Below are 15,406 nucleotides of genomic sequence, written 5' to 3'. Positions count from 1 at the left end.
TTAGAAAAGGCCCAGTCATCCATCAAATGGGGTTTCCCCACTTGGGTTATCCAGGGGGCCGGCCATAGTAGGGGACACTCCTCCAGGCGTGGCGCTTCCTACACTAGCTTCAGAGGGCAGGAATCCAGATGAGGCCACTGTGAGAACCAGACATGCTTCATAAGCTTCTACTTCACTACAGGTTAACAGTTCTGAGGCAGAGGCTTCAGGGGCCACTCGAGCCCTTCCATTTTGGGTGAGTGTTCGTCCTTCCTCCATGGTACAGATGGGGAGCAGACTAGCGTTTTTTTTCACACGTGGAGGACTATCACATTAAACATGTGGGTTCTGCAACCGGTGCAGGGTTTCATGATAACATTTTATATAACCCGTTTTAGGCCTCTGACCATTGGTCAGTACAATTTTCTTCTCAGTAGGCCACGCTTATAGACGAGGAGATGCACTCACTCTTGGCAAAGGGCGATATGCAACCAATGACCATCCACCCTCATGGGTTTCTCTTCGATGGATGTTGGCACCCTGGCATTAACCCACGAGAGTTAAAAAAATGGCTGGTGTACCATCATTTCAAACTCGAGGGCATTCACCTGCGGGACGTGCTGCGCCCATCCAATTGAATGGTTTGCTTGGACCTTAAGCATGCCTATCTGTCCAACCCAATAGTCCCACCCCACTGAAGGTTCCTCCAGTGTCTTTGGCGCCATCAAGTGTTCAAGTTTTCCATTCTACCATCTGGGCTCTCCTCTGCCCCGTGGTGCTTCACCAAGGTTCTCAGACCAGTGGTGGAGCACCTTCGGATACAGGAGATGCGCCGTATTATATACCTGGATGACATGCTCCTCATGGTTCAGTGCCCTGTAAACAGCGGTCGACCTTCTGGAAAAGTTGGGGTTCACTGTCAACGAGGCAAAATTCCTCCTTGTTCCTTTCCAGAAAGTGATCTTTTTGGGATTTGTAATCAACTGGACCGCGTCCACTCTGAGGGCCTGATTTAAATCTTTGCGGAGGGGAATACTCCATCACAACGTGATGGATATCCAGCCCGCCTTATTATGATCCCATGGTATCTTATGGAGATCGTAATAAGCGTAATAAGGCAGACAGGATATCTGTCACGTTTGTGACAGAGTATTCCCTCTGCCAAGATCCAAATCAGGTCCTAGGTGCTCCATCTCAGAAAATCACAAAAATCAGACACGAACTAAGGAGAACCCTGGGGAAGCCATGCACTTCGTTGTGGCAGATTGCTCATTTAGTGGGGCTCCTTTCATCCTCCATCCGAGCCATCTTCCCGGGTCCTCTTCAGTACCGGGTTCTTAAGCGGCTCAAAGCCTCTCATCTTCGGAAGGGACTCACATACTCCCAGATGGTATCCTTCTCGGACGAAGCAAGGGAAGAGATCTCCTGGTGGCTTTCTCACATGGAAGCATGGAATGGGAGAGCGATTTTTGGATCAGCACTGCACCCCTTCATAGAGTCTGATGCCAGCAGATCAGGCTGGGGGCAAGATGTGGCAATTTTTCCAGAGGGGTTCTTGGTCTCCTCAAGAGCAGACTTTACATATCATTTGATTAGAGCTCCTGGGCGGCTCCTGGACAAGAGACAGGATTCAACTGTGTGTTTACCTCAAGACGGACAATGTCTCAGCAGTCCGATACATCAGTCATCTGTAGGGCATGTGATCCAAGCCCACTCTCTGATATGGCAACCAATTTTTGCCAGTATGCCCTGGAACAACAGACCTCGGTTACAGCGGACTATCTTCCAGGCCAGGCGTACCAGGTGGCGGATTGGCATTTCAGTCAGTTACAGGGCTCCAGCCTGTAGAAGCTTCATCCTGGAGATTTTCCCTACTCTCCAGGAACAGTGGGGTCCTTTTTCTGTGGACCTGTTTGCGTCTCACCTGCGTCTACTCAGGTTTTTCAGCTTGAGACTGGAGCCGCAAGCAAAGGCGACGGGTGCCTATCTATGGGATTGGGCTCTGGAGAAGAGTTATGTTTCCACCCTTTGCAGTGATTACTAAGTCCTCAGCCCCGATCCGGCGATGGCGAGCTGAAGTGTTGCTGATCACTCTGACTTGGAGATCTCAAATATGGTTTCTGTTTTTTCTGGAACTTAACTGGGATTCTCCAGTCCAACTCCCCCTGTCTCTACACCTTCTTAGTCTGGATCAGCTCCTGCACCAAATGGTGTCAGGAGGCTCTCTAAGCTTGATGGCTTGGTGGATTACAAAGGACAGTGATTGGTTCTGGCCCTTTCGAGACAGGCTGAGGGCCTCTTATCCAGAGCATGGGCTGATAATACAATCAAGCAGTAGAAGTCGGCTTGGACTTGATGGACATGTTGGTGTCTGCAACTGAGTCTCACAGATTACCACAGTAGGCAAGAGTTTTGGTGTTGGTTACTCCCTCTAATATACACTTGGGGTGGAAGATTTTCAACAAGACCATTCTCGTTAGACCTGTTTCAGAGGGGTTGTATATTTTTAGGCCTGATGGTTGCCCTACGAGAAAGATTATGCTAAATATAGTAGGCATTAGCTGGTAAAGATGAAGAGCCAAGGATAAAGGTTATGAAGCTGATTGGTTCATTGCGAAAAGTTAATTCAGATGCCATAGGCCAGATCTATGTATTAAGAAATAATATGGCAAAGCCAGTAGGCCGAACCTATTTATAGAGAAAAGTGTATGTATAAGAAGCTAGGCTATAAAGGCTGGATTGCAATTACACCGTGTTAAAGCCTGTAGACAAGTTTATGTTACCTTGATTCTCTTTACTAAAATAGGCAAGCGGTCTGGTATTCAGTACCTCTCTGACAAAACGCTTAAGGTATAAGATTTGCATTGGGAAAACCCTTGTTTGTTCCTTTCAGGAGGAATTATGTTTTGTTTTGTCATCTCTTATGACGGCATACTTGATGGTTACTTTGTAAGAAAGCTTATGCTGTGTCAGTCAGCCTGATTTGGTTATTGTGACAAGTCAATTATAAAGACTATAAGCCTGACTGGTTGATAAGGGAATGTTACATCAGGAGCCTTAAGTCTGTTGTAATTTTTCATAATTAACAAATCAAAGACAGTAGTACAGAATTTCTTTTATTGTGAAAATCATATGTTAAAGCCATTAGGCATTTAAAACTTGATTGATATTTCACTGTATTAACACCCGTAGACAGACATGTTGTTAAATGGAATCTCACAGATTACGCTAGCATGCAAGCCTTTTGGAGCTGGTTACCTCCATTGACAAACAGAGACGTAGAAGATTTTTAGGGTGGTTAACCTTGCCATCCCTTACTAGGAGGGTCTGTCAGGTGTATTTATCTGCCAGACCCTTGTAATAAAAATGGTCTGCACTCTTTAGTCTGGGCTAGTGACCAGTTGGTTAGTTTTCAGTTTTCCCTTTTCTGGATCCATGTTCACTTCTTCATCCTTATGTTTTTTAGAGTGTCCTGCATCAGGCTGTCCTCCCAAGCAGCTTACTTACCACTCATTTCATTTGCAATGTGCTGCATTCTGTGCGGCAACTATTTCTAAAGGGAATGGACTTGTGCCGTCCACAGTGTATCATTGTTTTAACCTTTGAAGAAGGTGACCTTGTTTAGAAGCATCATGCTGGCCCCCTTGGGCAGGGGTGTGGAATTTATTAAAATATCTACTTGTCCAGGGGACAGGTTGCTTTTCAAATCTACTTGTCCTGTAAAAAGATCTACTTGTCCCTTTGGTGCCATGTAGTGTGGCGCCAAATTATGGCAGCAATCTCATTATGTAAGAGCTCTGATAATAGCCTCTCTGATTATGCCAGGGCTACTACCACAGTAGGGCTTGAATACTTGCAGTTTCAATCCCTACTGTAGCAATTTCCTTATTTTGCCACCTTTCTGCAGATCTGCATACTGGGGCTGGAGGAAGCAGTAAGCAATAGTTCCAGGGCTGGAATACATTTGAGTCTGCAAACCTACTAACCTGCATGTTTTAAAGATTTTCACCAGCTTCTCTCTAATATTTTCCCATAATAAGAAAGGTTGGACATTTACTCCTGACAATGGCAGAATTAGAACTTCTTCCAGGGTTGGGAAGAAAGTGGCTGGAGGGAAAATGAACTTGCAAATGCTCAATAGATTTTCACATGAGCAAATCTACACATGCGTATTTACCCATGCTGAAATACAGTTCACAAATATTTTATAGGGGTACGACATATACCATGGGTGCACTTATGTGACTTTCTTTAAGAATTTGGGGCCACATGTAGGTAGGTTCAGATTTGCGACCCGCAAATTGCGAGTCAGGTCGCAAATCCGAACGTAGGATGGTGTCCCTGACACCATCTGTGATTTGCAAGGGCTTCGCAAATGCCCACCTCATGAATAATCATGAGGTGTGTCGCAATTTGCGACCTCTTGCGAATGGCACCCCTCACAGGGATGGTGGCCTGCTGGAGACAGCAGACCACCATGTCTGTGACTGCTTTTCAATAAAGCATTTTTTTTTTTTTGTAATGCAGCCCGTTTTCCTTAAAGGAAAACGAGATGCATTACAAAAACGAAAAATGAAACGTTTTCGTTTCATTTTTTCAGAGCAGGCAGTGGTCCGCAGGACCACTGCCATCTCAGATTTTTTTTTTACAGTGACATTCACTATACTATACTATACTATACTTTTGCGAAAGTGTTAGCACCCATTTGAAATGGGTGCAAACTGTAATTGGTTTGCGCCCGCGTTCGCAAAACAAAGCTACCTACATGTGGGTCTTGGTCCCTAATTAGGTCTGGTGTTAACAAAGACATTTTGTTTTTATTAAACTTCTATTTCTCTCTCTTTTGGCTGGCTTTACTGTGAGTGATCGCATTCTGCTCTTCCACAAAGTAGCATATTGGCACACAAAGTAGTTTTGTTCAGTGTCAGGAAATACAGTGGCAATCAGTGACGTAATGAAACTGGAGGGTGTCCCTTTGCAAAGAACATGGAGGAGCCCCCTCTCCATACTCACTCAGGGCAGGTGCTGTGCTGAAGGGGGCCCCTGGAGGGCGGCTGCGGGGCCTTTGTTATGCCACTGGTGGCAACGTGTGCTTTTAGAGTTCAAAAACGTTTTTTTTTTTTTTTTGCCAGTGTTTGTTACAATGTTGAGGGCCTGGTAGCTCCCACAACAATAAAGTGTTACAAAAACCATGTCAAAACAAGACACGCATTGATGAAACTAAAAGACTTATAAAAATATGTTTGTTTATTTTCATGCTTCCCATAATCGTGTTGAAAATGGTTACACTGATTTTCCATGAGAAATATTTTTGGAAAATACTAGCATGCATCAAAACATTTTACTAAATGACACTTCATTTGCATCTAATCAGAGAGCATTCTGGGAGCATTATACTTAGCCTCATAGCCTAAACTTTTCAAACATGTGTATAAACATTTTTTTTTTTTTTGTACTGGAACCAACGTCAGTAGTGAAGTGTGACCTTAAAACATTTATTTACAGCACTCACCCTAATAATGAAGGCTTTCAAATAATGAACCATAAATACAAATTCGAACAGCATTATCTTTTGGAAACACATTAACTCAACTGCAGAGAGTTCCACTCTCTGTAAACAGACAGCCAAAGGGTTTGTGCTGCAGAGGGTTGGGCCTACTTGTCCCAAGGACAAAGTAAACATAAAAACTTGTTGCCCTTGACCCCAAACAAGATGTCCCAGGTGTCAGGTGATAGGAATTCCACATCCCTGCCTTGGGTCACTACCACAGTGATACTTTTTCTGTGAGTATAGAATTTCAGAAGTGTGATTTCTAACACACTGGCACAAGTACTTAGGGCCTGATTTAGATCTTGGTACTAATGGTCCCGCCACAGATTTTCCATCAGAAAACCCGTCCGCCGCCTTGGTGGTCTGCTCCCCCTATTTAGATGTTGGCGGGACCATAGGCAAAACACTGCCTGAGTCCCGCCGACTCTGCCAAGAATCTCTAACTGTGATTTGTATGCACTTGGTGTAGAATGATATACCATATATAGGAAATTTGTAAACTCAGCCTATCTAAATAATATTCTTATCATCAGATGGACTTTGTTGTACCATGTCTTCAGGTATGTGGTATTCATCAGGTTCTCTGTGTAAGTAGGTGTGATCATCCTTTCAACCCTTTCAGTGAAAGTGGGATGAATCAGCTGATACAATAGTTTCGCTCTCTCCATGGAATATATGTTAGACCAAAACTCAAAAATCCCATTAATGCCTGTAATTTTTTTCAGAGCGTTTAGGGATGTTAGTGTTGCATCTTTTTCTAAGATCTCCATGTGAGTCCTTTTTCCTCAACGGATAATTCATATCCAAGGAAAATCACATTTAAAGAACATATTTTTGACTTTGAGATGTTTACTTTGTACCCTGTTTCTGCATGCAGTGTGACTATTCTGTCTACAAGTTTGAGTTGTTTGTCTAATTCATCATCTGTTTTATATCATCAACATAAACCACTGCATTCAGGTCTTCCCATAACAGCTCAATTATTCCAGTTGAGAAGTCCCCTTGGCTCTTCACATACCTCTGGGAAAAGTGTGTAAATCACGCTGAATGTGAATGCTGGTAAATAATATGATTCAGGAGCAAGGCACTGTAAAGGCTGCATACACCACATCAGTCATGCATTTGTAATTTCTGTGTGAGTTGTTCTCAATCCTGTACAATGAGTGTTCTCCCCTACAAAGGTTATAAAGTGTTGGTTTAGATTCCGATAGTCCAGAATCTGTCTCAAAGATTTATCCAATTTTCAACAATGGCAAAATAACGGTTTTCATTGTAGAAGAGCATGGGTTTATAACTGCCTGATACTTCAGTTCATCCAAAATGTGATTTAAATCTACATTAGAAGTCCTGCGTGCTGGAGAGAGTGCAATGAGGAGGGATCGCTAACACACATCCTCTAGACCTGTCCAAAGAGTCATACTTTGTGGTCAGGGATTTTGACATTAATACAGCAGATTAAAGGATCAGAACTGACCCGGTGCCAGGAAGTTATTTTATTTGGCTACCCGGACAATAGGAACTACCCACTGGGAGGTAGAAAAAGACACCTCATCTCCCTTCTCCTGCTGAAGGCCAAACAGGCGGTGCTGGTCCTATGGGGACAGAGTGCTACACCCACGTAGGCACAATGGTTAGGGAGGCTGTGGTGGCTTCTGGCGATGGAAAAGCACTCTGAGGGGGATAGGGGAGAAATTAAAGACTTAACTAAGCGATGGGGACACCTTTTAGAGTACTTACAAAGGGATTATAAGGAGCTCACCTGCTCGAAGCAAGGACGATTATTAAATATTTTGGAAAAGTTAAGCATCAATGACTTTTATAAAACAACCAAACCAAAGGAACATGTCCTTGGACTTAATGAAACACAAGGGGAGAGAAGCAGTGGTGTAAAGGCTGCTAGAGACAGAGAGCGGCCAACATGGACCGACACCTGTGGTAGTTTTGTTTAGAGAGGGCGGGTTCTACAGGGAGAGGGTAGAGGTGAGGCAGCCATGGATAGGTTTTCCCTGTTGTCTTTTGAGATAGTAATGTGTCCAAATATAAATAAAAATGTATTCAACCTTAAAACTACTTTAGCCTCTGGACTAAGATGATACTATTTATTATTAGACTGTGATTCACCTCCAAAGGAATTACACACAAAATGGCGTTTTTTATTTAACATACTTGATTTTTGTTCTGAAGCCATATGCAATGCTCATTCTCTGGCATCCTAGTTCTTAAGTAGCTGGGGCACTAGTGAAGAGAAGGCTCCTTTAATGACTTTCAGAGCATCTATCGTACCCATTGGGAGGCAGTCTCTCGGCTAGTAAAATACAATAGAACTTTGCCAAATGAATACAGAAAAACATTGAGGTTGTCTGTACAATATGTCCTTCAATTTGAATCTGAACTTTTTCTAAATGAGGTCTGGTATATTTAAGTGTCCATCATTAAGTCCATATGACATCTGTCTCCTCCATGTCCAGCAGAGGTTTAGGCTTCAGGTATGATTTCTGCTGCATGATTCCTATCCAGCATGGTTATTGCCCACTCCCCATTCTTTAAACAACTCTTTCTCCGAGGCATACTGTATCCTAGCTGTAGCTCATTTCTTCTTGTGGACGGGCTGCTCCTGCCCTGAGCCACATTCATCCCCTTTCCCCTCCTGACAGATTTGTCTCTTTTCAGGTCCTTGGGAGGAATGGGCACCAACGTGTGAATCAGGTATTTTATCCCAATGATCCTGTAAATAATGCTTATCAAATTAATGTATATCTCTCTTGGCACCCTTATTTCGTTTCTACTGCTCAAGTGATGTCCCTTATGTTCCTTATCTCTACAATAGTCTTGAGATGTATTTCCCCAGGTTCCTCCTTAGCCTTCCCCCTGAGATTGTCGTGCAACCATCTTCTTACAGTTTCAGATGTGGACTTCAATTGGTGATTTTTTGCTTCACAGAATGTCTATCCCAATGGAGACATAAACTTAAGACATACATTTTGGTACTTTCACTTTGTTTTGGTCTTGCATCACTCTTTATATTCCTGAGCACTATGTCAACTCTGATATTGATATTGCCTATCAGTTACATGCACAGATCTACAGAAGGAGAAGTATTACGCTCTTCCTATATTTGCACAAGAACATCAGGTACTACTGCTATGGGTGGAATGTCATGTGTAGTGGCAGTGGGTGATTTGAAACTGTTGCTATCAAAAGACACATATTCATTATTCAGTATTTATGCTCACGAGTTCATTATATATGTTAATACATTTGTTGCACAAAGTGTGAACATGTAAACACACAGGAAAGCCTGTGTTTTATGTAACTTTATGACAGCCATATCAAAAGTCATCCCACATGTCAGAGTTATGCAGAAGGAAAGTAATCTGGGTGGAATGGTGGGCAGCAAATCTGTCCTACAAGGAAACTTTGTCAAAGTCTATAGTATGCAGATCAATAATGGATCTTGCTAACACTTGTGACCGTCTTTAGGAGCTGCAGTGCCAGTGAACCAAGAGTATCGGGGAATAAAGGAATAATAACTTCTCAGTATTTAACCTAGCACAAAAATTTAATTTAACAGACAACAATAAACAGTGATATGTATAAGCCAAGACAAAATAAGACAGCAATCAGTTGAGATTACACTTTTTGAATGATGCACATCATTCCAATGTTGTGTTTCAATGACTGCCTGTCAGAAGTGTGCACTTCCATTATCACTCTGATGAGGCCAAGGCGGCTTGAAGATAGAACTCAAGAAGCAGGATCCTGAATTGTGGTTTTGGTGTAGTCATCTCTGAGGAAGAGACAAATTGTTTGCTGTAGAACCTGATATTACTCTAGGGAGAAAATGAACAGTGTATGACAGTAGGGCCTCAGTTTGGTGAAATCAGCTGGTTGCTAGCACCAAGCAATTGTGTGTAGCTGAATGGAACAGATGCATGGTAAGTCTGGCATCAGGGAATATAAGAAACAAGAGTTGACCACAGGGCTGCTCCGGACAATGGTGCTCACTCTTCATGACTACAGAATAGAATGCTAGGAACTGATGAGAAGGGGAGCTTATGGTCATACATACTGTCAGCTTTTCATGGACAGCTCAATCTGGTGCCTGACAACAAGGATGCTGGCACTGAGACTACGAAGGACAATCAGAAAGCACTTTGTTCAGTACCCCAAGGTTACTGAGCTTATTGGGGACAACCTAGCACTGAAGGTCTCTAGACTCTAAAAACACCACTGGCTTTAATTAGATGTTTGTATTTTGGTCTAACATGTATTCCATGGAGAGAGTTAAACTATTTTTTAGCTAATTTTCCCCATTTTCACTGAAAAAGGTTGAAAAGAAGAGCAAGCTTACATACACAAAGAGCCTGATGGCTACCACATACCTGAAGACACAGTAAAAGCCATTTGATAATAAGAATAGTTTTTAGTCAGTCTGGGTTTACAAATATCATATAAATGGAACGTCATGCTATACAGTTGCATACAAATCCCAATTATTTTGAGCTGCAGAGGTTCACTTTGCTGCAGTAGAAGAAATATTTCTTGAAGTCCAGACAACAATCATTAAAGAAGGACCTATGATTATAGTCAGAGACTAAGGCCAAATTCACAATTCTTGCACATATGTGAGCTTGGTGCAGTGGGCTGCAGGCCACATCCAATTTCAATGTGGGCACAAGAATTCCTTGAATGTCAACCGATGGGCCCAAAAAACTCTGTCACTAAAACTATTAAATGAATACAGAGTTGTTTTCTATGTAGACGGACGAGTATTACCTGCACTTTGTATACATAAGAGATACTCTGTTACCTGTGCAGCAGTAAAAGGCGTATTCAAGGATTCTAACTTTAAAGTAAAGCCTCGACATGTGAATCGCTTAGGAGACTCAACTGGGCAACTTGCAGAAACTATGGTCCTTCTTTTAGCCTAATAGGCCACTAATGCTTGAGTCCAATCTTGATTATTCCTGACTCATCATTCTGCATACATAGTCATATTGAGAATCCAGTGTTTACAAAGGCCCACGAGGAAAGGTGATAAGAGAAATGCACCTCTGGGGACAGATAGCTGGCTTTAAAAGATCGCTTCCGCTGGTGGACGTACAGCGCACAATGGCACACCAGAATGAGAGAACCCACTCAAAAGGCACCTCCACTGCAGATCTTGTTGCGACATCTGGAGTACATGTTTCAAAGTAGCTGCGATGATCCAGTCGCAAACCAAAATAGATCCGGAAATAAGCTCAGCAACACAATCATCACACAGAAAGACAGCCTTTCCAGTGAAGTCCAACTGTTTTCTAAGACAAAATGGGCTCCCTGAGGTTGTAATACTGAGAATAGGAAATTGGGATATACCAGACACCAGCACATCACTGAATTGGTTCAGCACATATGGGAAATGCAGCAATGCTTTATATGTTGCAAGAACAATATTGATCATTTATAGTGATTGAACTTCTTACATAACGTAAGTTTGTAGTAGTTTCGCTATCGTTGAAGGTTTTATAAACTGATATATTTTGCACTGTAGTTTATAATGTATAGAAGCTTTGAGTCTTACAAGGCACAGCTTTATCACCTGTGCTGTTTAAACTTAACATGAGCCCTTTCACCAGGATCCCCGATTCCTATGATTTAGAATATTATATGTACTATTAAGATACCCAGTTACACATAAAATACGAGTGTTGGGATGGAAAAGTCCTTCGCTTGGTAATGGAGGTGTACCCCTGCCCTAAGTACCCAACTGTACTTTTGTTTGGATCTCAGATGGTGATTTTTGTTGTCATAGGCAAACATGGATTATGTATACGTGCCATGACATGAAGCCTGTCTCATAGACTGCAGTCTTGTTGGACCAGGAGGGGCACCCAAAGCACTACCCTCATAGTGGTGGAAGGCTACTGCCATTACCAGTAGTTAAGCAGCATGAGTGCGGCGATCGCATCATACAGGGTAGTGATCTGTAAGAGTGAAAAGGTCCTTTTTAACCTTTGTCACTGGAGTGAAGCTTACTGACTCACTCACCTTTTTAAAAGGTTTGCTGTTGTATGCTTAACTCACCCTTGGCCTACATCAGTTATATGTAAAGTGCTGCACAGCGCAGGAATGGGGACTCTGTGCTGGATGTGTGGGTGCCTGTGAAGAGTACAGTACAGTGATAGAGCAGTGCTGTGCTTTGCATGCATGGTGAGTGTGTGTAATGGGTATATGTATACCTGCGAGGAATTCATTACATGAGTGATATAGTGCTCTGCAGCGCGTGCCCATTGAACGCATGACCTGGGTGAACTTGGTAGAAGTACAATACGTGGAGGGTAAAGTGTTGCCTTTAAAGTCGGAGTCCAGCTGAACTCATTTCCCTTATTTATTTTTTTAAGTAAAACAGTTGAAGGTTCATAGGAAAGGTGATCTTACTACTATTAAATAACAAATACATTTGTTTTCCAATTTTTGCAGAAATATCTCATTCTAAGTATTTCATATACCAAAGCCTAAAAAAAGTCTATAGCTCTCTTTCTCTCACTCTCTCTCTCTCTCTTTCAATCTCGTTCTCCCTCTCACACACCCTCCCAGACACTCACGCATCCACTCACAGACCCATTCAGGCACTCAGACACCCACTCACAGATCCACTCAGACCCATGTGCGCCCATTCACAGCACCAGTGAGGCCCTCAATCACCAACTCACAGACCCACTCAGACAGTTCCACACCAAGTCACAAAACCACTCAGACTCTCACCCACCCACTCACAGACCCACTGACACCCTCATTCACCCACTCACAGACCTGCCCACACACTGATGCACCCAGTAAAACACTGATTACGCACTCTCACACCCAGACACTCTCACAGCCGCTCTTACCCCCAGATACACCATCTCACACCTATTCTGAAACCCACAGAGGCTGTGACCAGCTACCGCCACGCACGACCAAAGGGGCATGCACAGCATGGGGTTGGGTGGTTAGGGGGGGTTGGCTGCAGGGTCTGACTGCAGGCCAGGTCTTGTGGGCAACCTCTGCTGCACAAAGGTGTAGGTCCTGCATGTTGCAATGTTGGGTGCTTAAAAGGGGTTGACCTCAGGGCCTGGCCAGAGGCCAGGCGCTGTGACCAACTGCCATGGTGGTTAGATTAACGTATAGTAATGAACATTACTATAAGTAAAAAGAAAAACATAGAAATTCACTGAAAAAAGCAAAGGTTACAGTGACATTAGAGTTAGGAAATAGAATTTTGAAAAAACATAGAAATTCACCTAAAAAAACAAAGCTTACAGGGACGTTATAGCTAGGCTCACATTTTAAACATACAAAACCAAAAAAATTCACCAATTATAGAGTTACCTCAAGTAACTATAACTCGTGCCCTAAGGTAACTATAACTCGCACCCTCACCGTGCACTGCTAATTACCCCACAAATCACAGCACTCATGACATCTTTGATAACAACATTGATAATATCAATGTAATATTTGCAGTAAAATGTTTGACAAGAGAACTGTGCATGGCGGAGGCACAAATTATAGTTACCTTAGGGCATGTGTTATAATTACTTGAGGTAACTCTAATTATAACTGGTGAATTTCTATGGTTTTGTACGTTTAAAATGTGAACCTAACTATAACGTCCCTGTAATCTTTGTTTTCTAATTGAATATAGTATATATGTATATATAAGGTAACTATAACTTGCGACTTCGCCATGCACAGCTAATTATTCCACATATTTTGTCATTGATGAGGCCTTTTATGGCATCTTTGATATCACTGCAAGGTTTGCAATAACTTTATTGATAAGAAAACTGAGCATGGCAAGGGTGTGAGTTATAGTTACCTTAGGGTGCGAGATATAGTTACTTGAAAGAACACTAACTATAACTGCTGAATTTCTGTGGTTTTGTACGAGTAAATTCAGAACCTAACTATAACGTCCCTGTAACCTTTGTTTTGTCATTGAATATACATATATATATATATATATATATATATATATATATATATGGCAACATTGCTTTGAATGCGTAGAGTTAGAAATAAAATGATTGTTTTTATTATAAAATCAAGTATTTGACTGGACATTGATTTATTGACACGTCTGTGCGCACTTTGAGTTACGAGAGTGTGCGTTCAGTAACCTGTATTCACACCAGCCTGCTTAACAACTCTATATCTAAGCTTCAAAGGTGTCAGAGCTGCACTGTCCGCCTCCGATTTGGCCTGAATCCGTACAGCCATATCTCCTTACAATCTGCATTACAGTCCCTCCACTGAAACAAACAGCTAAATGTAAACATATATGCTTCGTCTACAAAGCACTGCATGTTCGATCACGGTACTACTTGTCTAAGATGTTTCTCCCCTGTCTCCCACTCAGGAACCTAAAGTCTGCAATTATAACTTGCTGTCCACGTGAGTGTACTGATGCAAGAGCTTCACAAGTACCAATCATCCCTATGAAACGTTCCCTCCAAAGCATCTAAGACTTGAAATCTACAGCAGATTTAAAAAACTATTAAAAATACACCATTCATATTGTTCAACTCTTTGTTATTGCCATCTTTGTCTGACAGACTGATTACACACCTAAAACCAGCCCACCACCTAGTTGGATGACAGATGCGCAGTGAGACTGTCTCCAAGTCAGACAATTGCTGTAGAATTTATATTGATGAAGACAGCTCAGATAGAGGTAGCTTTGTAAACTGCTGCTGATCTTTGAAAGAGGGTTTGAGTTGTGTGGTCACAGTGGATGGACGTATTGAGTGTTATGGCTATGAATTATTTCCACCGGCACAAGTAGCAACTATCTCGGTGTATTGGCCAAATACTAATAAATTCTTGTGTGCAAACCTCGCCAAGCTTGTTAATGTAGTGTCAGGAAACCATCTCTACACTCTGTAGACTGAAGAGGTGTTTAAGTGTGAAACGAAGAGATGAAACAGAAAAATTGTGCATCAAATACAAATATCCCAAAAAATGGCTCATATCTGTGTGTTTCTGATTGAGAATTGATGTTGACAAAATGCAGTAAGAACACAGTTCAGCACTCAAAGATTCATTGAAGAAAAAAGCTTGGCTAACTGAGTGATAGCTGGAATACCCTGCTCTGCAACATGTTAAGAGTCATATCCATAGCACGTAAGGTACTATACAAAACACGATTTACTCAGTGTCACCTCTATTGTTAAGGTAGTGGGACAGTCATCACAAAAGACTGGGGTGATGTGAGTTGCATGGCTTTTTTATGCCTACCATAATTTTACTTACAACACAGACCTTGCTGCATATACGTAAACAAATTCACATTTTGTGCAAAATGCACAGAAATATGTAAAGAAAGCATGAGGCATAGAAAGCAAGCCTGCTAACTTTTCTAGCAAGTCATTTAGCTCATTCAATTAATAAAGTGTGTACTTGAAATTCATGTTTCTTATGATCACGATAATAGGCCTAGAGAATGGAATTTTTCTATTTTATTTACTATTTCAAGTCCACTGAACGTAGCTGCAAATTGGCAATGAGAAATAACCTTGCAAATTCTATCCAGAAGGAAAAAGTGGTGAAATAATAGCAGTAAGAATCTGTGCACTATGTAGCTAAGCAGCAGTCAAGTGAGAGGTGCCCCCCACCCACACTCCATAGACCACCGTGAATAAGAAATAGTGTGGAGATGCCCTTTGTAAATGAACACGCTGGAGGCACAGAATGTTCTTTCCTTCTTGGGTTCAATAATAAGATCCCCCAACTTTTCTAGGTCTCATACCCTACAGAGTAGGGTGAAGTCTTTTTTTCAAGGAGTGTGCTATAGAGATCAAACATGTAAGACACACATCAATAACACAAAACATAAGCGTAATGGTGTAAAGA

General features: G+C 42.0%; 1 protein-coding gene across 3 annotated transcripts in view; it reads left to right on the top strand.

Annotated features, from left to right (window-relative positions):
* The window catches only part of HYKK (hydroxylysine kinase), a 270,296-nt gene that overhangs the window by 216,772 nt on the left and 38,118 nt on the right, over window positions 1–15,406 (top strand). The gene's annotated exons all lie outside the window — the stretch shown is intronic.

This window comes from Pleurodeles waltl, chromosome 3_1, assembly GCF_031143425.1.
Source record: "Pleurodeles waltl isolate 20211129_DDA chromosome 3_1, aPleWal1.hap1.20221129, whole genome shotgun sequence".
NCBI classification, from domain to species: Eukaryota; Metazoa; Chordata; class Amphibia; order Caudata; family Salamandridae; genus Pleurodeles; species Pleurodeles waltl.
This window is presented reverse-complemented; position numbering and strand designations above follow the sequence as displayed.